The sequence below is a fragment of the Schistocerca serialis genome, chromosome 10 (genome assembly GCF_023864345.2).
Source record: "Schistocerca serialis cubense isolate TAMUIC-IGC-003099 chromosome 10, iqSchSeri2.2, whole genome shotgun sequence".
NCBI classification, from domain to species: domain Eukaryota; kingdom Metazoa; phylum Arthropoda; class Insecta; order Orthoptera; family Acrididae; genus Schistocerca; species Schistocerca serialis.
The window spans coordinates 144,569,368-144,594,191 of NC_064647.1; the positions used below are offsets into that span (position 1 = coordinate 144,569,368).

General features: G+C 44.4%; 1 pseudogene; it reads right to left on the reverse strand.

Moving 5' to 3' along the window:
• Positions 1-20,874: 20,874 nt before the first annotated feature.
• On the reverse strand, positions 20,875-20,992 carry LOC126425638 (5S ribosomal RNA; annotated as a pseudogene).
• Between the last annotated feature and the right edge of the window lie 3,832 nt (positions 20,993-24,824).

A 24,824-nucleotide genomic window follows, 5' to 3' on the forward strand; every position in this document is an offset into this window, starting at 1 on the left:
TCGTGGGTTCAGCAGGGTAATACGGAACGACGTGCTGGATCCCAACGGCCTCGTATCACAAGCAGTCGAGATGACAGGCATCTTATCCGCATGGCTGTACCGAAACGTGCAGCCACGTCTCGATCCCTGAGTCAACCGATGGGGACGTTTACAAGACAACAACCATCGCACCAACAGTTCGACGACGTTTGCAGCAGCATGACTATCAGCTCGGAGACCGTGGCTGCGGTTACCCTTGACGCTGCATCACAGACAGGAGCGCCTGCGATGGTGTCAACGACGAACATGGGTGCACGAATGGCAAAACGTCATTTTTTCGGATGAATCCAGTTTCTGTTTACAGCATCATGATGGTCGCATCCGTGTTTGGCGACATCGCGGTGAACGCACATTGGAAGCGTGTACTCTTCATCGCCATACTGGCGTAACACGCGGCCTGGTGGTATGGGGTGCCATTGGTTACACGTCTCGCTCACCTCTTGTTCGCATTGACGGCACTTTGAACAGTGGACGTTACATTTCAGATGTGTTCCGACCCGTTGCTCTACCCTTCATTCGATCCCTGCGAAACCCTACATATCAGCAGGATAATGCACAGAACAGCTGTTAGCATGAGTGACATAAAAGTAGATATCTTAGGTGTTGCGAAACAACTCAAATCACTTAAGAAAGGCCTTTCGGTCCACATGGTATACCAGTCAGGTTCCTTTCAGAGTATGCAGACACAATAGCGCCTTTCTTAGCAATCATATACAACCGATCACTTGACGAAAGGTCTGTTCCTCAAGACTGGAAAGTAGCACCGGTCACACCAGTATTCAAGTAAGGAAATAGGAGTAACCCATTGAATTACAGAGCCCTATCACTGACCTCAATTTGCAGTAGGATTTTGGAGCATATACTGTACTCGAACATTATGAATCAACCTGAAGAAAATGACTTATTGATACATAACCGTCGGCCGCGGTGGGCGTGCGGTTCTAGGCGCTTCAGTCCGGAACCGCGGGACTGCTACGGTCGCAGGTTCGAATACTGCCTCGGGTATGGATATGTGTGATGCCCTTAGGTTAGTTAGGTTTAAGTAGTTCTAAGTTCTAGGGAACTGATGTCCTCAGATGTTAAGTCCCATAGTGCTCAGAGCCATTTGATACATAACCAACACGGATTCAGAAAATAACGTTGTTGTGCAACACAGCTAGCTCTTTATACTCATGAAGTAATGAGTGCTATCGACAGGGGATGTCAAATTGATCCCTTATTTTTAGATTTCCAGGAGGCTTTGGACGCCGTTCCTCACAAGCGTCTTCTAACCAAACTGCGTGCGTACGGAGTATTGCCTCAGTTGTGCGACTGGATTCGTGATTTCCTGTCAAAGAGGTCACAGTACATAGTGATAGACGGTAAATTATCGAGAAGAAAAGTGATATCTGGCGTTCCGCAAGGTAGAGTCATAGGCCCTCTGCTGTTCCTGATTTATGTAAATGATCTAGGTGATAATCTGAGCAGCCCCCTTAGACTGTTTGCAGATGACGCTGTAATTTACCGTCCAGTAAAATCAGCAGACGATCAATTCCAATTACAAAATGATCTAGAGATAATTTATGTATGGCAATTGGCACTAAACTACGAAAAGTGCGAGGTCATCCACATGGGTACTAAAAGAAATCCGATAAATTTTGGATAAACGATAAATCGCACAAATCTAAGGCTGTCAATTCGGCTAAGTACCTAGAATAACAATTACGAGCAACTTAAATTGGAAAGACCACATAGATAATGTTGTGGGGAATGCGAAACACAGACTGCGCTCTGTTGCGACAAACCCACTAAAGAGACAGCCTACGTTACACTTGTCCGTCCTCTGCCGGAATATTGCGACGCGGTGTGGGATCCTTGGCAGGTAGGGTTGACGGAGGACATCGGAAAGTGCAAAGAAGGGCAGATCGTTTCGTGTTATCGCGCAATAGGGATGAGAGTGTCACTGATATGATACGCGAGTTCGGGTGGCAGTCACTCAAACAAAGGCGGTCTTCTTTGCGGCGATATCTATTTATGAAATTTCAATCACCAATTTTCTCTTCAGAATCCGAAAACGTTTTGTTGACACCCACCAATGTACGGAGAAATGATCATCATAATAAAATAAGAGAAATCAGAGCTCGAACGGAAAGATTTAGGTTTCTTTTCCCACGCGCCATTTGAGAGTGGAATGGTAGAGAAGTAGCAGGAAAATGGTTCGACGAACCCCCTGCCAGGCACTTAAGTGTGTATTGCAGAGTAACCACGTAGATGTAGAACTGATCTCTGCACTATGCTACCGAGCGAGGTGGCGCAGTGGTTAGACACTGGACTCGCATTCGAGAGGACGACGGTTCAATCCCGCGTCCGGCCATCCTGATTTAGGTTTTCCGTGATTTCCCTAAATCGCTCCAGGCAAATGCCGGGATGGTTCCTTTGAAAGGGCTCGGCCGACTTCCTTCCCCGTCCTTCCCTAATCCGATGAGACCGATGACCTCGCTGTCTGGTCTCCTTCCCCAAATAACCCCCCCCCCCCCAAACCTCTGCACTATGTTCCATAAATGTTGGATGGGATTCATGTCGTTCGATCTGGGTGGCCAAATCATTCCCTTAACTATCCAGAATATTCAAGCTCACCGTAAACAATTGTGGTACAGCGATATGGGGCATTGTCACTCATAAAACTTCCATCGTTGTTCGGGAACATGAAGTCCATGTTTCGCTGCAAATGGCAGGTAACCGAACATAACCATTTTCCGTCAGTGATCGGTTCAATTGCACCAGAGGACCTAGTTAATTCCATTGCATAACACAGCCCACACCAATACGGACCCACCACTAGATAGCATAGTGCATTGTTGACGACTTGGGTCCATGACTTCGTGGGATCTGTGCCACTTTCAAAGCCTACCACCAACTCTTACCAACTCGAATCGGGTCTCATCTGACCAGTCGTCTAGGGCTCAACCGCTATGCTGATGAGCCCAGGTGCTCCAGGCGATGTCGTGCACTCGAGTTGGTCACGTGCTGCCACAGCCTATGAACGCAAGATTCCGCCGCACTGTCGTAACGGATACGTTCGTCGTACGTCCCACATTGATTTCTGCGGTTTTTCCACAAAGTGTCGCTTGCATATTGGCACTAACAACTCTACACAAACGCTGCTCTGATAGGTCGTAGGTGAAGGCCGTCGGCCACCGTGTTGTCCGTGGTGAGAAGAAAAGCCTTGCGACGTAACGCGCTCTTTCGCACATCGACGGCGGTTCTGCAACATAAATTGTCCACCTACCTCGATACTGCTGCAGATCTGCACACGTAACTCCTGACTGCAGCTACTTAAGAGATCTCAGAAAAGCAATGTTGAAGAAAGTCAGATTTCGTAACTACACGTCGGAGGCCGCTATAAGTACAAAAAGCTGAAAATAGTCTTGCGAACTCTAAAGAATAAATCGGAAATGGGGTACTGTTCAAATTTCTAAGTTCAAAGGTCCTTTTAAACTTGCATTAGGATTTTTTTTATTGCTATTAAGCAAGATCATCAGCCCACATGTGTTCAAATCATTGAAGTTCCTGTTCACAGTCCTAGTCACACTCAAACAGCCAGAACGTTTCCTGTCCAATTCCGAAATCATTTACAAGAGTAACACAGTCAATAAACTGCTATTCACTTTTGCACTCGGCATTCAGTGGTTGTCTTTAAATAAAGTTTTTGCTCTCCATAAACACTCAGTAAAAAAAATTTAATTAGTACCGCCACGCTTTTAGTTCAGAGTTTACACACGAGATTTTTTTCAAAACAAAATATCTCTCGACTCTTAAAATTTCACAAATAGTTAATGGTAAACACCAACTATCTTTATCACTGTACCGAAACGCGGAAGTCATGATATCACTTCATTTTACACTTTCAGAATGACCGGCTCCTTCGAAAGCTAGTCCACCAATTCCTTCTTCTCTCTGCCTCTACAAGCACCTCTATCTCATCGTTAGGTGGCAAAAACGTCTCACTTTTTATTGGCTGTACTGAATTACGGCGCCGGCCAGAGTGGCCGAGCGGTTGTAGGCGCTACAGTCTGGAACCGCGCGACGGCTACGGTCGCAGATTCGAATCCTGCCTCGGGCATGGATGTGTGTGATGTCCTTAGGTTAGTTAGGTTTAAGTAGTTCTAAGTTCTAGGGGACTGATGACCTCAGCAGTTAAGTCCCATAGTGCTGAGAGCCATTTGAACCATTTTTTTGAATTACGGCCAATCAGAACCGACTTTCAGGACGCGGTTCGCGCCAAAATCTAGCAAGAACCAACCATTGCTCTCAGCTCATTGACGTCATTAAAATAAACAACTCAAAACTCTCTTGTTAAACAAATAAAATGAAATAAACTTTAAGCTGTACTTTACGTCTGGAATTTAACTATATAGTCGCGAACGTACTTCTGTCTCTTACATATTCAAACATGCTTGGACATTCGTCATCCACTAGTAGGAACCACTGGTGGATTCTTTCCCACGATACAAAGCTGGAACACTTGCAAGTTCCTATAGACAATTACAAACTGAAAATTTAATATTGTCGTATGTCCCACATACACTCACACAAGTACTCTCTTTCACATTCATTCTAACACAAAACATAAATATCTACTTGAAATTCTTAAATTTATTACTACAGCAAAATTATGAAAGGTTTTCTAAAATGAGAACTTTCCAAATTCGAATCTAAAGACTGAAGGTGTTATCGTATCTTTTCAAATAGTCACAGTTGGTTAACTGTTAACATATATATATATATATATATATTGATTTAGTTTTTTAAGTGTCGGATAATTACGTTTTTACTGCTTTTTTTGTAACTTCCAAATTATGAGAGTTATTGACTTCAGATTTTGACAGATTGTTCTTTTACACAACAGAAGGTTATGTACGTAATATGAAGTTCCTCAGGCTATTTCTAGATCAGTTATTAATTTTTATGGGTTCCAGAGAATGTAACTACTCTGTAAGCGCCTCTCCGCTACATTTTACTACAACGTCTTTCATTTCCTGAGCAGAGGGCATCGGCAGACTGGCCCTCTCCTTTAAACGAATGTGATTCGAGTTTCAAGGTTTTGTGATATTTCAAAATTGTATCACAAAACTTTAGGAAGACGTTTTTAAGGGGGGACGTTGATGAAAAACACACACTATTTTAAAAATGCACCAAATCCACAGTTTTGGGGGTATGGCAATGAAATTTTGTACCACGCTTTACATGAAAGTAACACATTTATACATAAATCTTATGATTATATATATTCAACTTTTTTTGAATGAAATTTGAAGTTATATTTTCAAAAAATAATGTATGTTCCTTAGTCTCAGAAAGTATTCAAGAGATTTCTACAAAAATTTCTCTGTTTCATCTCTTTATATGTAGTAAGCTTCTCTCATGAGGTTTTTGTTATAGGTCAAATAGGAGAATTTTCATATTTTTTAAATTATAATTCCACAAGTACAATTTTAATTGCGTGCAAAATTCGAAGCACTTTGTCCCATATTTCACCTTGCAATCACAATTTCAAAATTTGCTGTTGAGACAACGTTTATTAGGTTTATATAAATATGTGTACAAAATTTCATAATTCTAGCATTCATAGAATCTGAGGAAGAGGTACATAAACTTTAAAAAACAAACTTTTCAGGAAATGCAATTTAAAGTTCAACCTAACTTTTTTCCTTATGTCGCTTCTTCAGAAGGCACCACATTTGTACTCTGGGTCGTCTTTCCCATCAAGGCTTTTCTTCTGGTTTCTTGTTGTCTGTCTTCTTTCCTTTACCAGGTCTTCAGCTGACTTTTCAGCTGCAGAGGCGCGCTGCAAATCTATTTTTCTCAGAATGTCTTCAGTAAAATTTCCTATCTTGAAGCCCATTCTTTCTAATACCTTCATCCTCTCGACGTTCCCATCATTATATACAATAACTCCATCATAAGTTGCAATTCTGACATCTGTTGCAGACGCAAATGTATTTTTGGGGCATCATTTCCATATGAGTGAATTTAGAGACTCATTTGGATTTTGGGTTTTGCCATGAACACACTTTCTGAGAAGTGCAGGGTCGACCAGAAACCTGTAAATGGCCTTGACAAGATCCAGGATACAATTTGGTAGCCTCTCTTTGTGAATGTAGGGGTTGTTATCCCTCTGAGCTTGGCGTGGCAGGGGGGCCGCATCACACTTTTAAAATTAATTTTCAGGCATTTTGGATGCGATTTCAACATTGAAACTTTGGAAGCTTATTGTCCATGAGTTGTACTAACAAATAAAAAATAAATCGAAAATTGAAATTTTTGGTCAATTTCATCAACGTCCCCCCTTAACGTCTTTACATGGTCTTGCGTTTTGTAAGTCGCCAACCATTCACATTTCCCTATGCTGATATTTTAGCTCTTCTCTTGTACTTTTTGTTTTACTTTTAGTTTTAACTCCTTTTACGTATTTTACAAACTGGCTCACGCTTGTTTTTTGTAAATGGTCGGGCGCTTTTTCTTGTGCTGTTATTTTAGCTCCTCTTTCGTTTTCTTCCTTTTAATCCGGGTACATCACATTTCACCCTTTCTCCGTTGCCTTACGCTGTGTAAAATGTATGCCATCTGTTCACTGTGTGACAACATTTTTAGCCCTTTTATCCACATTCGTTCCTTTTAATACTTGTAATGGCGGTGATAACATCGCCGTTAAGGGCCCATAAACAAACACACACACCCACCCACACACACACACACACACACACACACACACACACACACACAAACATCATACATACGGCTCCAAAGCGGCTCTTATAGGGCAGTGACTAATATTTTTTTCTGGTGGGCGTTTCATGACAGTCTAATGACTCTTCAGAGACTGACCGTCCTTTATTTTGGCATAATTTTCGCGGAAGACTGCTATAAAATTTATCTCCTCCCTCATTCTTACCGATCATTTGGGGCAGGTACATTACGCCGACTTGAAAGGCCGTGCGCGTTCTTCAAAGGGAAAAGGGCTAGTTGGTGCGGCCAGTGACGAGAGTATGTTGTCGGTAGACATGATGAACGGCGGCGGCGGTCGACACTGACGTATGACGATTTCTCTGGGAAGTTCGGAAGGGGAGCCGACTCACCACGACTGAATCGCTTCTAGTGCGACGCTGCACCTGTATTCAGACGCCACACAGATCGCTGGGCGACAAAACTGCCAAGGTCACGCCGCAGCGAATGGCAGCCGTCCTTAAAGTTCGTGTATTAGTTTCATTATGTTAGGACTAGAATGTTCTGTGCTGAGCGTATACAGGCTGTTGCAGAAGTGATGGTCAATATTCAAGGATATGAAAGGAATGATCATTCGAAATAAAAAAGTCGAGTGAACGCGGGCTGTAAAGCGCATACCTTAGAAGAGCTATGAGCAATTCTTGATCTCCGATATTGTGAAAAAATGTCTTCTGCCGCAAGCTCTTTGCTTTCCACATTTTGGGAAGTGGTAGTATGAACCAAAACAAGAAAAAAATGTCCAGTAAGCATGTGATCTAAAATGCATTCCTTAAAAGTTATGAGCACTTGTTCATCTTCGCTACTTTGAAACACAAGTCTTCTACTGAACAAAACTCGCTGGATGTCCCCCTCCGAAAGAAACAAATTGGGATTATAACTTTTTTTTGTATCCGATGTGTAGTTTTCGCGATATTTCAGAGTCTTCAGTTAAAATGAACACGTTCATTACCATTATGTTTATCGTGAATTTAATCTATGGAACAAGTAAGTAGCTAACTAATTTCACTCGACGACGTGAGAACCAACAGCATTACGTGTGGGGGCTGGAAACAGAAGATGTTAGCTGCGAGCGTGATAAACAAATTACTGGTGCTTGCTCACAGTATCATACTGTTCAAGTAGTGTTGCGAACACGGGGAAAACGAGCTGCGATCAGTCTGCCTCAGAATGTGAACTGAAACAATTGCACTATAAGGAGAACTTTTACGTACCCATACTGTAGCACGGTGAATTTTTTTCAGCAGAGCGGATCAAGTATCGCTTACCTGAAACAGAACAAAATAAATGGTTCATATTCGTAGAGCACTAACGACTGGTTTCAGTGTATTATAAACATCTCATATAGCCAGGAAATCTTTGGTTGCACATTTGTTGCATTAAACGTTCTCTGTGTACTTTTCGCGTTAATATTTGTTGTTGTGGCCTTCAGTCCGAATACTAGTTTGCTGGTGCTCTGCAACACGCTACTCTGTGTGTCCTGCGGAAGTCTCTTCGTCTCTGCATAACTAATGAAAATTATTTGTACTGCAGTCAGGTGTTCAGCCGGGTGCAGTCGTTTTCGTAGCACGATATTTCGACAGCATACCTTGCTATCATCTTCAATGTTTTTTTCTTTTCTTGATGGGAATGGCGGCTGCGTTTTCGAAAAGATGAGTTCATTTGATACAAGGCAACTGTTTATGCTGAGATGGCAATCTTTATTTGTTTAATTTAGGAGTTCGGCTACTTTATTTATTTTAAATTACTATCCTATTTTGGGTGGGCAGCGAAATAATTAAAACCCTAAATTTTCTTTCTTACTGGGGGAAGAACCTCCCTAAAATTCTCAATAGAGTTAACTCTTAAACTGTATATTTTTTATTATTCGTCAGGCTCGTTTTGATCTTGTAGGTGCTGCAGTATATTTTCCTCTTGTTGGATTCCTTGGAAATTGTGGAATCCTGGATGTATTGTTTGTATAGCACTTGAGAGGACACGCGTATTTTTTTCTCGCAAAATTTAAATGTAGTGGTGGCTGTCTGACGACTTCTGTTGTTTTACTTTCTGTAGAAATTCTTGACAGACCACAGTTAGCTGTTAACTATATCAGTCTTTGTTCTAATGGCTGAATATTGGCTAGTTGGTAGAGAGCTCTACTACTGGTGCCAGTACTCGTTCTTATGGCTATCTGTAGTATTCTTCGTTCTGTACTAAAATTTTCTGGTGTCTGTGCTTTTGATGTCGGTCATATCGGTGCAGCATACGCCAATGTCGGTCGTACGGAGCCACAATTGATGCAGGATTCGTCGCGCCGTTGAATATCCCACCTATTAATTTGAGAATTCGCAGTCGTTTCCTTGCCTTCAATATTAGTTTCTTTGCAACTTGTCTGCAGGTCAAAGTGGAATCGAATGTTAATCCAAGGTACTTTACGGTACCTTTTGGTGCTATTTGCTTCCAACACAATTCGTGACGAAGATCTGTTTTTTGTAATTTGTATTGAGTTACATTTTTGTGGTAGAAGACTATAAGATGACTTTTTCTTCATTTAGTCGTATCTTCCATTTCGCTAGCCCAGGTTCCATGATATTAACACAACAAGAGGTAATTCGGTGTAGTCCTTATATCATGGGTGAATGGCACCTGTAGGCATTGTCGTTTGTATACAAAGCGAGTTCTGCATTCCCCTCGCCTGGCATTGACATATATACAGAGAATACAATGTTGGTGACAATACAGCTCCTTGCGGTACTGCAGCTTTTGGGGAAAAAAAAGGTGCCGATTCACTGTTATTTATGTAGACTCTGATTGGTCTATCATCCAGACAGTTTGATATCAATTTGATTAATTTACTTGGAAAGCCCATATTTATTGATTTATAATACAGCCCACACTGCCACACTTTATCATAGGCTCGCTCGATTTTCAACATTGATGCTAATGCATAAACGCCATAGTTTAGGTCCCGCGTCACATAACTGGCTATCCTGAATTTGGGTCCATAGTTGAGTGTTCTTGGCGCAAGCCTGCTTGGATCGATGGTATTAGTTCTCTTTCATGTATGAACTTCTGAATTCTGAGTCTTAGAACCGTATCGAACGTTTTAGCAATAACTGACAGCAAAGTTACTGGGCGATATAGCTTGGGATCTTTTGACGCCTTTCCTGGCTCCAAAATCACTATCACTTTTGCGAGTCTTGCATTACTTGTAACAATGAGCGTCTTTGTTACACCCCCGCCTCTTTTATTTTGTTATCGTCCCCTACCCCTCCCTCCACCGCCGGCCGCACGCCGCGACGGGTGGCCCGGTAGAGGAGGATAGGGGGGGGGGGGGGGGGGGGCAGAAGCTGGGCTCGATCTCTGGGCCCTCAGTACTCCTGTGGCCTGCGTTGGGCGCGGAAGTTGCTCGCGGCCGACTCTGTCATTTTAGTTGGGTGAGTGCTAGGACCCAAGCGTTACTCAGAGTGAAACCAGTGTCTCTGGTGGTCAGTCCGTCAGCCACTCGTGATTCAATAGCCTCCTTCAGAACACAGTCCCCAAAACGACGGGGTCTGTTTTGGTATGAGAAAACGGATGGAAGCTTGGCCCCACGCATTCAGCAAAACATTCAGGGCACAGGAGTAGTGAGGGAGCAGAGTTCGCACCCAGTTTCCGGCGGCACCCGTCACCCCTACCGCCACCACCACCACCACCACCACCACCACCACCACTACCACTCCACCCCTTGCGGCGTGTGACGGGCAATGGAGGAAGGGGTGGGGGGTGACGAGAATATAAAGGAAGCTGGATGTAGCAAAGACGCTCATTATATATGTGTCACCTGAAGATGACGGCAAGGTACGTTCCCAAATATTGAGTTACGAAAACGACTGTGCGGTTGTACACCCGGCAGCACTATAAACAAATAAATTATTTGAAAGAGTAGCCAAGCGGTTATTATTCAAGAGCAATGGACAGCGTCTTGAAAAGAGATTATAAGATGAACATGTTTGTACAAACAGCTGATTCACCGGGAAAGTTCATATCGCATGAAAATTACATAATTTCATTCTGGTTACTGTTTTTAAACCTTGGCCTCCTCCTGCAATTTCTACAACTTCCTGCCAACACCAAATTGACATGTCCAAGAAGCCACAGGATTTGTCCTACAAATCGATAAAACAATGAAATTTTTCTGCATATATATATAACATATACGCCTCAATTTAAAAGTAAAATGAACATAATACCTCTTATGGTTTCGAACAAAAAAACATTTTATTATTTCACTAGTAAAATTTAACTTTTTTTGTACATTAATTATTAAAAAACAGTTTCTGATTGTTTGGTGGTTCTCAATTTACTTGTAATAACTTATTGCCATCTGCAGTACGAATTGACCAAATTTCATGATTCTAACCCTCACTAGTTTATCAAATAATGGTACCTGAAAGTGAAAAAAATTTAGTTTTGAGAAAAATCCATTTAAAGTTTAATATTGCAATTCTAATGTAGTCATTGATGAGAAATTTTTTTTTTATCACTCCGCCTTCGGGCCGCAAGCGGCCCATCGGGACCATCCAGGTGAGGATGCGGATAGGAGGGGCGTGTGGTCAGCACACCGCACTCCCGGTCGTTATGATGGTTTTCTTTGACCGCAGTCGCTACTATTCGGTCGAGCAGCTCCTCAGTTGGCATCACGAGGCTGAGTGCACCCCGAAAAATTGCAACAGCGCATGGATGGTCACCCATCTAAGTGCCGGTCACGCCCGACAGCGCTTAACTTCGGTGATCTCACGGGAAACGGTATATCCACTGTGGCAAGGCCGTTGCCCTGATGAGAATTACTTACCACTAATATTTTCCTGTACCATACTGAGCATCATCTGAATCATAATGATCATCTTTTCTTCTCTTGGTCCCTCTTCTTTTCTGACTGGCTTCTTTTGTGCACTTTAAATAGCAATATCTGCTTTTCGGATTCTCTCTTTACCTATTTGCACCAAGCATTTTGCAGTATTTCCACTCGATTTTATGCCCAATAATTCCAAAACATCCATTTTTCCAATTACACCATCACTGAAGCATAAAATAGCATCATAAACACCAAATTTGAGGGTTGTAACGTGAACAAACACAGTTTCCGGTAACCGGTTCCAAATGACAGAATTCACACACTCATTTAAATTTTGGATTTTCCCATGAAGAAATTTCTTCAACAAGGTATCTTTACAAAGGTCTCTAAATACGGGTTTAATTTCATTCATTTGATGCAGGTAAAGAATGTTTGTGGTCACATCTGGCACTCCTCCTGTACTTGCACCAAGTGTCAGGATCATTTGGGCAAATACCGTGCACTGGATTTTCATTTGTGGAAAGCTTATGGAAAAAGATAGCTCATGCAGCTTTTTTTCATGTTTTCTAAATTCCCTACATTTCTTCTTATGGCCAAGCCATAATAAATCTGTAATCTATATATTTCAACATTTGTCAGGCGACCTTTACCACATATCTTGTTACCATCTTACAATACTATTTTTGACTTTTCAATAATCTTCTCAACATGGATGCCATTCTCTTTTGGACATGCCCAATGCACTCTAATTTAGAAATTGTGACATTAGGAGCATAGGCTTGTTCTGCAAATACCCGGTCACAAGCCTTGCTGTCACCGTCCCCAGATTTCACAGTGTGTCAGGAAAACCATCATATCTCACGACAAACTTTCGTATTTATATAAAACAAAAACTGTTTCACTCAGGAAAGACCAGGCATTTCAAATATGCTAAAATCTAAAAATCGAATTTTTGAAGCCCACTTGCCTTCCGTGTCCCCTTAAAGAATTTCACACAATAAAATAGAATTTCACTGAGTTAGGAACTGTGTAAACATCTTGAGGCAGTGAAATTCACGGCTCGCAAATTAGCCACACTGTATTCATCCAGTGTTTCATAATGACGGTACTTTGCGACTGATGATGATGATGATGATGAGCGTTTGGCGTCAGTGGCCGGGAGGCCCCTCGCGGGGCAGGTCCGGCCGCCATATCGCAGGTCTTATTACATTCGGCGCCACATTGGGCGACCTGCACGCCGGATGGGGATGAAATGATGATGAACACAACACAACACCCAGTCCCTGAGCGGAGAAAATCTCCGACCCAGCCGGGAATCGAACCCGGGCCCAGAGGACGGCAATCCGTCACGCTTACCACTCAGCTACTGGGGCGGACACTTAGCGACTTACAGCAAACTTTAAACCAAATTCTTACGTTTTCTAAACTTATTCTCGCTGACAGCCGCCACAAAACAATGAAAGAAAAATAAATTCACCGCGTACTACATTTTCGTTGTTCGTGCAGTAAAACTTCAGCATCAGACACCACATTTTGATTTATTAGAGAAAGAGGTACATATGCGGGATAGGGATACTAATATGGAATACTACCATTTCTCGCCTTGTAGGCGCTGTACTTTGGTTAGCTGCTTAGAAACTTCGTTCAGCAACTGTAGACTGCTTTGGGATGCATTCATTTTACAGTTGGCAGCCACTCGGAGTGAATGTAGTCTTTTTAACGAATTCTCTAGGAGGCATAATTGTTGCATGTTTTCTGGTTTTCAACATTTTTGGGAGGTGGCTATCAACAGCCGTCAAGTAATGTACAAAATGAATGTTTCACCACCAGCTGCTTTTATTGTAAACCCAAATATTAACCGGTTTCAGCCGCGGACAATCTTCACGGATAAGTGTTAAAATATACGAAGATGGTATCTGTTCTTTCGGACATGTCCGAAAGAACAGATACCATCGGTGACCATGCAGCGCTCTAGAATGAAATGACAATTAAATCAAGACACTACGCTGTCGACAGGCGTTGATATACATCAACGGGGACCGACCGGCACTCGAACCCGGGATCTCCTGTTTACATGGCAGGCGCTCTGTCCGTCTGAGTCACCGAGGGCACAGAGGATAGTGCGACTGCAGAGCAGGGGCACTGCGAATGTAGTTGTGGACATTAAAGTTGGGAATGTGGTTCTCGAGGGGAGCGTGCAAGAGGTAAGTCCCTGCAGTACATAGGGCATACACACATAGATGACCAGCAACATCTCTACCACCGATTCTTTAAATAATGCCAGGTATAAAACAGAGTCGAACATCTGATCTGTAATATTTATTGTAGCGCCTCCTTTTCTTTTCTTCCAGTAACTCACCGAAAAATCTTAACACCATCTTTAATACGCGTTGAGTACTTCGTCAGCTAAGAGACGAACGCAAACAGCAACGTTTCCAAGTCTCGAAATCGCAAATCGGAAGGAGGAGAAAATATCAATCACATACTGAGCGTTGATGAGACGTGGGTCTATCACTAAAAATAATGCGAGTAAATGGCAAAGCATAATGTGGGAAAATTCATCCGCGTATGCAGCAGCAGAATGATGATAATAATAATAATTTATAATAATAATAATAATAATAATAATAGCCGCGCGAGGTAGCCGCGTGGTCTGTGTCGTCTTGTCACGGTCCGTGCGGCTCACCCCGTCGGAGGTTCGAGTCCTCCCTCGGGCATGGGTGTGTGTGTGTTGTCCTTAGCGTAATTTAGTTTAAGTTACATTAAATGGTGTTTAAGCTTAGGGACCGATGACCTCGACAGTTTGGTCCCATAAGACCTTACCACAAATTTCCAATAATAATAATAATAATATAATCCTTCAAATCCAAGTTTCTGTACGAAAGTTGATAACGACAGAGTTTTGGTATTCGAAATATCCACTGCTGAATAATTACAATCCTAAAGGTTACTCAATAGGAAAAGACAAAAATTAAAACGAGGAAAGAAGGGAAGGTTTCAAATGCCGTGATTTTGCTTCTGGATAATGGCAGTCCTCATACACCTGGAAAAATAACCCAGTGCGTCCGAAATCGTGTTATTTAGCTGCTGGAGAACCCCCTGTACTGTCCCGACCTAGCTGCAATTGACTTTCAATTTTGTCGCCTGATGAAGGAGCACCTGCCTGAATTCGAGTTATCGCCCGATGACAAGGTTGTGGAGGCAGTGCAAGAGAGTGTGCGCATGATGCCACAGAGCTTTTTCTAGGACTTAATTACGAAGTTTGTGAAGAAATGAAACAAGTACATAGAAAGGATGGAGGAAAGGAAGGAAGATTGGGTTTAACGTCCCGTCCACATCGAGGTCATCGGAGTACAAACTCGGATTGTGTCACGTATGGGGAAGGAAATCGGCCATGCCCTTTCAAAGGAAGCATCCCAGCATTTGCCTGGAGCGATTTAGGGACATAATGGAAAAATTAAATCTGGATGGCCGGATGCGGGTCCCGTCGACCTCCCGAACGCGATTCCATGGTGCTAACCACTGCGCCACTTAGACCGGTAGTGCATGGACATTAAGAAAGAAAATGTACAGGGTGGCTCAGGAGGAACGTCACATAATTTGTGATATGATTCTGCATGTGAAAATAAACCGAAAAGAGTCCTATGAACACGTTTCCGATTTTCGATCGTTACAGAACTGGAGCGGGTTGAACACTACACACATTCATGAAGGATTATGAAGACAAGTATCAATATTACTTACCGAAATGCTACGTAGGCGCTGCGGTGGACAGAATAGTGGCGGGACAGGTGACTGAGGCATCTTACAAGAGATGTTCAAAAAGTCCCCCACCCATCTCAGTGCACTTGTCAACGCGTTGGAGGTTGTGTTGTGTTGCACGACGATCATCACCTCGGCGGGCTTTAATGCGGTCAGCAGCGTTTGTGATGCGAGCGACAAATTCTTCACGTCTATACTGTGGTATGAACGTTCGATACCGCACTTGTTAGAGGTTGCAGTTGTTGACCGCGGTCCGTACTAGTTTCGCTGGACCAGCAAGTCAAGACTAGCGCCGCTCCGCGGCTTGCAGCAAGTCTCTAGCGTGCGCTCGGCCACTCTTGCTCGGGACGTCAAGTAGGAAAGCCTTCAGCTGATAGGAAGCAACCTCTAACAAGGCGCTTATTTAAAATATGGCCTATGTGATGCCTCTATAACTCTCTGTTTGTAATTATATTCCTCCTATGAAGACTCCTGTACCGCCACTTAAGTACAATATATTATTTTTTTCCAACGACTTCTAATTATCTTAGTCGTTGTAGACCCAGACCATGCAGCCAGCTCCTTATCGACTTCACTTACAAATCTGCTGTATGTGCAAAGAAGAGATTTGTATGTTCCTATTTAGCATTGACCACCAGTCATTCAGGCCGGCCAGTGTGGTCGTGCGGTTCCAGGCACTTCAGTCTGGAACCGGGCGACCGCTACGGTCGCAAGTTCGAAACCTGCCTCTGGCATGGATGTGTGTGATGACCTTAGGTTGGTTAGGTTTAAGTAGTTCTAAGCCTAGGCGACTGATGACCTCAGATGTTAAGTTTAATTTTAATAATTACCAGCCTCAATTGCACCGTTTACCTAGAATATACCGAGGTTTCAGTCGGGAAAACCCAACCTTCTTCTAGGCAAACGGTGCAACTGAGGCTGTTAATTATTGAAATTAAATTAATATCTACACAGTTGCGGAAAGGGCCGCGAAATGTTGATTTCAGATGTTAAGTTCCTTAGTCCTAAGAGCCGTTTGAACCAGTTATTCACATTAGCGACGATTCGTTCGTCATCATAATATGTACACCTTCGTAGCATTCACGTCCCCCTTTCGCCAGCCCCACAAACTGAAGTCTAATGGTGCCAGTCGATGGGTCCGCCACGGCCAAAACAAATGTCTCATTCAGATAGTCGGATACTTGTCTGGTACAGTGAACTGATTATCTGTCATGTTGCAGGTACATTTGCCAAATCTTCAAATGTGTGTGAAATCTTATGGGACAAGCTTACACACTACTTAACCTAAATTATCCTAAGGACAAACACACACACACACCCACGCCCGAGGGAGGACTCGAACCTCCGCCGGGACCGGCCGCACAGTCCATGACTGCAGCGCCCTAGACCGCTCGGCTAACCCCGCGCGGCGTACATTTGCCGTCGTTACTCTAATGCCACGTCTTCCAAAAGTGCCGATAGTAGTTCTATAAGGAAATGTGCCTATGCTGCGGATGTCAGGGGACTGGGCGAGAATACACACCCTATTACCAGGTCATCAATCATACCACAGCAGAGTTGACTGAGAACCAAACTGGGAATCTTGTTTCCCTAGTCACATATGGGTTTTCCACTGCCCACGTATGAGAACTGCAGGTGTGCATGATACTATTACGTGTAAAGGCGACCTCATATGTAAATGATGTTCATTGCACGAAGTCTCTGTGTAGAGCCAGCCATTCACAAAATTGTTGTCTGTGTATTCAGTCACCTGGAGAAAGATGCACATCCTGCACATGGAATGGGTCATCTCAATGTAATATACGCCGCTGTGGCGTCTGTGGAATATCGAGCTAACGGCTGATGCACCTTGTACTGGAGGTGGGACTCCTTTGTACAATTTTTTTGTTTATTTATAGACTCAATCACATGTTTATGACACAGTTATAACCGGTTTCGGCCATACAGTGACCATCTTCAGATTCTCTAACAATACAAATAAAAATTTCTATTAAAACCTAAAAATAAGTGCAATATTTAACCAGGCTTATTAGTAATAAGTTAAATATCGCACTTATTTTTAGGTTTTAATATAAATTTCCATTTGTATTGTTTTAGACTCTGAAGATGGTCATTGTATGGCCGAAACCCGTTATGATTGTGTCATAAATATGTGATTTCGTCTATAAATAACCAGGCTTATTAGTAACAAGTTAAATATTGCACTTATTTTTAGGTTTTAATATAAATTTTCATTTATATTGTTTTAGAATCTGAGGATGGTCATTGTATGGTCGAAACCGGTTATGATTGTGTCATAAATATGTGATTGCGTCTATAAATAAACAAAAAAAATTACAAGATAATCAATCACGCACTCCATATACAAAAGGCTTTTTCCAAACTCCTTTGTACTGTTGCAGTAATGTCTTCCCTTTCCTCCACTGACTGGACGGTCACACGTTCTGAGATTACATCCGAATTCACGTAATATTTGAAAAACCGTGGGAAATAGCCTGGCACAGAGGTTCATCGATGAGGGAAACGTCTCTGGTATACTGCACCAGCAGCACGGGCAACACCGTTGCAGTACCCACACACAAACATGTCTGCGTATTGTGCAGGGGTGAATGTACGCGGCAGGTTGGTATTCGCGGACAAAATGGACTTTATCAATTAAACAACTCTCAAACACGACAGGCCCACGGCCTCATGGCTGTTCACTGATCCAACACACGATTGCAGGCTACGCTTGCAGATGTTGTCTCGGTGCGGCGGCACAGTGCTGCCATCTGTCGGAAAATCCCAAAAGCTCTTGTACGACGGATCAGTCATCTGTCCCACCATTAATCACAGCGCCTACACAGCATTTCGGTAGGTAGTATTCACACTTCTCTTCACAATCATTCGTGGATGTGTGTAATCTTCAACCTGCTCCAGTTCCGTAACGATCGAAAACTGCACACATATTCATTCAACCTTTTCGGTTTATTTTCACATGTAGAATCATCTTACAAATTAGGTCACATTCTCTCTGACTCCCCCTGCAGAGAAACTGTTTCTGATGTTTCTTTGCTTTATTAACTGCTTCTGTTTTAAAAAATTGCCTTTTCTTTCTCTCTAGCCCTAGTGAAAGAAGCGAGGACGCAGGTGCGTGGTTGTGCCTGCAGTAGATCATTTTCTGGAGCGTTGGCAGCACTGCGCACGAACGGTAATTGCTACGTAGCGCAGTCATACCAACTCCCAGCGTCGCCTCACTGGTCTCGAAATAAAAGAGGGGGAGGAAGGAAAAAATTGCCACGCGCCGTTGTTAGCTCGAGCCTCTTTTTCCCTCCCTCTGCTATCTTTCTCCCTCTGTCTGCCCTCACCCCTTTCTCTCTCCCCCCCCCTCCCCCCAATCCACGTGGTCTATTATACAGAAAACACTTCATCCGGACAGCGGCAGGCGGAGCAGTAATGGCGCTGGAAACGGGAGGAATACTTGCGAAAAAAACAGGCTCCAGCACGGTCGCTGGAGAGGCGCTGGAGTGGCCTGGAACGAGGTGTCGGCGCGTCGCTTAGCGGGGCATTAAACGGCGAGCGCTGAGTGGTGCCATCGCCATCGGGGGCCGTAATCGCTGCGCCACTCAAGTCGGGCCTCCACCGTGCCCAGGAGGGCCGTGTGGCGGACCGCCAGTCACAAGTGGCCGCACAACTACGTCAAAACAGTACGTTGCACGAGGTGACTTCAGAGAGTGAATAGTTATTATGGCACGCCAAGCAACACTATCGAATATACGCAAACTGCCAGAGATATAAGACAGTGTCCTTGAACACAGTCTCTCTGAACAAACTGTTGGGTTGGGATGTTTGTGGGAGGAGACCAGACAGCGAGGTCATCGGTCTCATCGGATTAGGGAAGGACGGGGAAGGAAGTCGGCCGTGCCCTTTCAAAGGAACCATCCCGGCATTTTCCTGGAGCGATTTAGAGAAATCACGGAAAAGCTAAATCAGGATGGCCGGAATCGGGTTTGAACCGTTGTCCTCCCGAATGCGAGTCCAGTGTGCTAGCCTCTGCGCCACCTCGCTCGGTGTGAACAGCTGTCCGAACGCTCTGTCAATCGTTCCAGTTCTTCAATGGGGTTGGGTTGTTTGGGGGAAGAGACCAAATAGCGAGGTCATCGGTCTCATCGGATTAGGGAAGGACGGGGAAGGAAGACGGCCGTGCCCTTTCAAAGGAACCATCCCGGCATTTGCTTGGAGCGATTTAGGGAAATCACGGAAAACCTACATCAGGATGGCCGGACGCGGGATTGAACCGTCGTCCTCCCGAATGTGAGTCCAGTGTCAATTCCTCAATGAAAGCCGTCCTTCTTCAGGGAGCCATTCCAGAACTACTGTGTGAACGTCCGCATCGTTGGAACATCTGCCGTCCCCCTCCCCCCCCCCCCCCCCGTCCCCCCCCCACGCCTTCCCCCACGTATTCTTGCCGATTGCCAAAAAAACGTAAAACATATGGTGTAAGATTGGTTGGTTCGTTGATTTGGGGTGAGGGGACGAAACAAGGAGGTTACTGGTCCCATCGGATTAGGGAAGGATGAGGGAAGGAAGTCCACAGTGCCTTTTCAAAGGAAACCATCCCGGCATTTGCCTGAAGCGATTTAGGGCAACCACGGAAAAGCTAAATCAGGATGGCCGGAATCGGGTTTGAAGCGTCGTCCTCCTGAATGCGAGTCCAGTGCGCTAACCACTGAGCCACCTCGCTCGGTATGCTGTGAGATCTCGACTGTATGACAGAAGCTTCCAAATCTTCCATTGAAAACGTGTTGTGTGAGCCGTGATGGTGTTGCATTATTATGTAGGACAACAGTTGCTTTACTTAATTTTCCACGCCTCTTCTTCGTTATGGTATTGCGCACAAGCGTCATTGCAGACCACACAACGAAGACCAAAACAGTTCGACTGGGGGAAAAATTTCTGTAGTCGTAAATCTTTATAGAGCAGTAGAGGGAAGCGTCGTGAACAACATGCCAACTGTCTTGATATACGGGGCGATCGCGTTGATGGTCGTTTAAAGATCACTTTTTTGTTTTCCTTGAATATCCCGAAAACCACAGCTTCGAGTGAAAACGTTTCCCAGTGCAAAATTAAACTTCATTAACTTTCCTACAAGAAAGGTCCGATTCATTTTCGTCTATATATAACAGCCTCTGCATTTCATTTCAGGAGAAGGAAAAATAGCAGAATAATAAAAAGAAAATTCTTTTATGGTATAAAATTAATGTTTATTGTTAAATGGAGTCGGTTGAGAAGAAATATTAAATGCGCATATAAGTGCACTCCGTCGTCAGGCCACGAGTGGCCTATCGGGCTCATCCGATCGCCGAGTCATCCTCAGTGGAGGATGCGGATAGGAGGGGCGTGGGGTCAGCACACCGCTCACCCTGTCGTTATGATGGTATTCTTGACAGAAGCCGCTACTATTCGGTCGAGTAGCTACTAAGTTGGCATCACGAGGCTGAGTGTACCCCGAAAAATGGCAACAGCGCATGGCGACCTGGATGGTCACCCATCCAAGTGCCGACCACGCCCCACAGCGCTTAACTTCGGTGATCTCACGGGAACCGGTGTATCCACTGCGGCAAGGCCGTTGCCCCGCACGTAAGTGCAGTAGAACTTTAATGAGGGATAAATTCAGTTCTGGGTATTTGTCGGTCTGGAGGGAAGTGGGGAAAGGGAGTTATGCTGTGGATGGAGGGAAGGCTGGACGCCAGATTGTGGGCCAATTGGAGATCGAGCAGGTGGCACCCCATTCTGCGTACCCCACTACGTCACAAGAAACAGCTACAGGGTGTCTCACAAAGATATACTGACCTTTCTGCCGCTCGCTGTACGAATCACTGTCGACGCACAGAGTTTGTAAACTGTACACCGAATACAGATAACTATGAGTTACTAAGTGCACTTATAATATTAACCCAAGAAGATCACATGGACAGACTCTACATAAACCTCTGCACATCGTTCTAGGCTGCTACAGCCGAAATTCACTCTTGGTCATCCCATACGACAGTTGTGGCGTTCTTCCGGGACAGGTTGAAACGCCCGCGCCAGCAGGAACAGAGCTGGTTGGGTTGTGGAGAGGGGCCAAAATATTATGTTGCTGTCAGCTGCACTCAATACGCAAACTTTATTCATCAACACACAATATTACAACAAGGATTCAAAACACTCAAAACTTTAATCAACCTCCGCGCAGGATTAGCCCAGGCGCTACAGTCATGGATTGTCTGACTGGTTCCGGCGGAGGGTCGAATCCTCCTTCGGGCATGGGTGTGTATGTGTGTATGTTTGTCCTTAGCATAATTTAGGTAAAGTAGTGTGTAAGCTTAGGGACTGATGACCTTAGCAGTTGTCCCATAAGATTTCACACACATTTGAACATTTTTTTAATCGACCTCCTTTGATTAACTGTAGATCGGCTGAAGGCCACAATCAAAATCCAAAATACAAGGGCTAAGCAAGAAATTGAAATACAAGGTTCTTCTGGGGGTTTCACTCAAGAATATTTTCTAAATCTTCAATCTAAACAGGCTGAAGGCCTTAGCAATTTTATTTTGATGGAACTTGGCTGGCCGATTATTAGGCAAAAAGAAGAGTTTCAAACAATGAGAAGGCCTTATCTTAAAACAAAAGCATAACATTCTTATGCCTTAAGGCCAGCCGGCGAAGTGGCCGTGCGGTTAAAGGCGCTGCAGTCTGGAACCGCAAGACCGCTACGGTCGCAGGTTCGAATCCTGCCTCGGGCATGGATGTTTGTGATGTCCTTAGGTTAGTTAGGTTTAACTAGTTCTAAGTTCTAGGGGACTAATGACCTCAGCAGTTGAGTCCCATAGTGCTCAGAGCCATTTGAACCTTAAGGCCAAGACATTAATTTAACAGACATTAACTCGGCTGAACGCTACACATCAACCAAATAACTAAAACCCAAACAGGGAAATTACTACATAACCCACAAGGAACGGCGCTTAGAAGTTACGAAGGGTCGGCCTGGGATTGTAACACTAATGCCCGTTTAGGTGAGACCGTCAGCCTGTCCAACGACTTCTTAATCTGGAGGCAACCCAACCGACAGACAACCAACCGACCAACCAAACAAATCAGTTCCGCTCGACGCAACCAGCAAAACGACCACAATACAACGACACACAGAATATTGGCGCCCACAACGACCAACAACACCTCAGCTGTCGAACAACAAAAAATGGTTCAAATGGCTCGGAGCACTATGGGACTTAACTTCTAAGGTCACAGTCCCCTAGAACTTAGAACTACGTAAACCTAACTAACCTAAGGACATCACACACATCCATGCCCGAGGCAGGATTCGAACCTGCGACCGTAGCGGTCGCGCGGCTCCAGACTGTAGCGCCTAGAACCGCTCGGCCACTCCGGCCGGCTGTCGAACAACACGCCACGCTGGACAGCAACAACACGACGAGGAAAATACACTGCCTAAAATTACGTCAACGACCAGAGCATGTAACCGGAACGTCAACGGTCACTAGGCAGAAGATACCGCTGGTGAACTTCCATAACAGGAAATAGATTAAATTTCACAGGAAGACGACTGGAATCGTAGCCGAATTGAAAACACACACGTCGTTCACCGTGGGAATGTCCCAAAAGCGGCAACCAGGACCCAAACGAAGAAATGTAAACAGGTTAAGTGAGAACTCTCATGTCCAAGATCGGTGGGCGACGAACTTCGTAGCACTCGCAAGCAGCACCTCACACTCCAACGACGCGTGCACGCCGCCAGCGGCTCCAGCCCCACTCCACGTAACGGGGACATCCTCGCTGCTCCACGCCCAGGCCTGGAAACGGTGAATGGACCGAATATACGTCGGCCGAAGAGTCGATCAACCGAACGACCAACCAACGGTCGTCCCGCTCCAATCTCCCTCCGTCGGACAGTCCGTGTGTGTCGCCAGCGGTCGGCGAGCACTGGCTGTCGGCGCCACACCGGCGCTCCGTCCCCCGACTTCACTGTTGCTGTGTCCCGACAGCACTCCTGGTCCGTCTCCAACTGACTGCTGAACAGGACGACCCGGAAATACTATCGGTCGCTGCAGAGATGGTACGACGCGCTGCTGCTGCCGCTCACGGGCAAATAAGGCAGGAAGTTAGTGACGCCAGTAAATGGAATAAGAAAACGAAGAGGCAGTACAGTAATACGAGGCGTATTTTTTAAGTAAGTACCGTTTTGAAATTGAAAAAAGACGTGCTAAGGTATCTCAATAATTTTGTTTTTACATGAAAGCCTGTACCTTAATCTACGCACTGACGCCATTATAGTCTGATTCTTCCTTGTTTAGTTGTGTCCGAAAATCGTGAGTCCCGCCGACGGGCTGTTATGCGATATCTTAGTGCTGAAGGCCTAAAAGCGATCGATATTCATCGTGAGATGTGTGCAGTTTACGGAGAAAACATTATGAGTGATGGAATGGTAAGAAAGTGGGTGAGAGCATTTAAAGATGGCCGCACAAATGTGCATGATGAACAACGGAGTGGGCGTCCTTCGGTCCTTAATGAAAGTTTGGAGCAGGAAGTGGACAATAAGGTGAGAGAAAACAGAAGCTTTACGATTTCCTCCTTGCGGGATGACTTCGTAATGATTCTCGTAGTGTTTTGTATGGCACTGTGACCGATCACTTGAATTACCGAAAATCGTGCGCACGTTGGGTACCGAAAATGTTGACGGATGTGCACAAAACCAAACGTTTAGACGGTGCATTGACTTTCCGTGAGCGGTACCACAACGACGGTGATGATTTCTTAAGCCAAATTATTACGGGCGATGCAACATGGGTGGCCTACGTCAGACCAGAATCAAAGCAACAGTCCATGGAAGTTGAGCAACGGCATATTTTTGCTGCAAGACAATGCCCGTCCGCATGTGGCGAATCAGACCAAAGATCTCATCACATCTTTTCGGTGTGAAACTTTAGATCATCCTCCGTACAGCCCCGATCTTGCGCCCAGTGACTACCATTTGTTTCTGCACTTGAAGAAACACCTGGGCGGTCATCGTCTTCAAGACGATGACTAAGTCAAAACAGTGGTGATGCAGTGGTTAACAAGACAGGCGGCAGACTTCTATGAGGAGGGAATTCAAAAATTGGTACAACGTTATGACAAGTGACTCAATATTGGCGGAAATTATGTAGAAAAGTAGATTAAGGTACAGGCTTTCATGTAAAAATAAAATTATTGACATATCTTAGCACGTCTTCTTTTAATTTCAAAACGGTACTTAAAAAAAAAAAAAACACGTCTCGTAGAAGTTGACAAACAATAAATGGCATGAACACGAGTCGTACACGGCTCAAACGTAACTTCCTCTACTACGAGCACTTATTGCTTTTCAGTTTATAGACAGACATTAGCTTCCCGGCATTTCCTTTCCAGTTCTCTTATGTAAGTA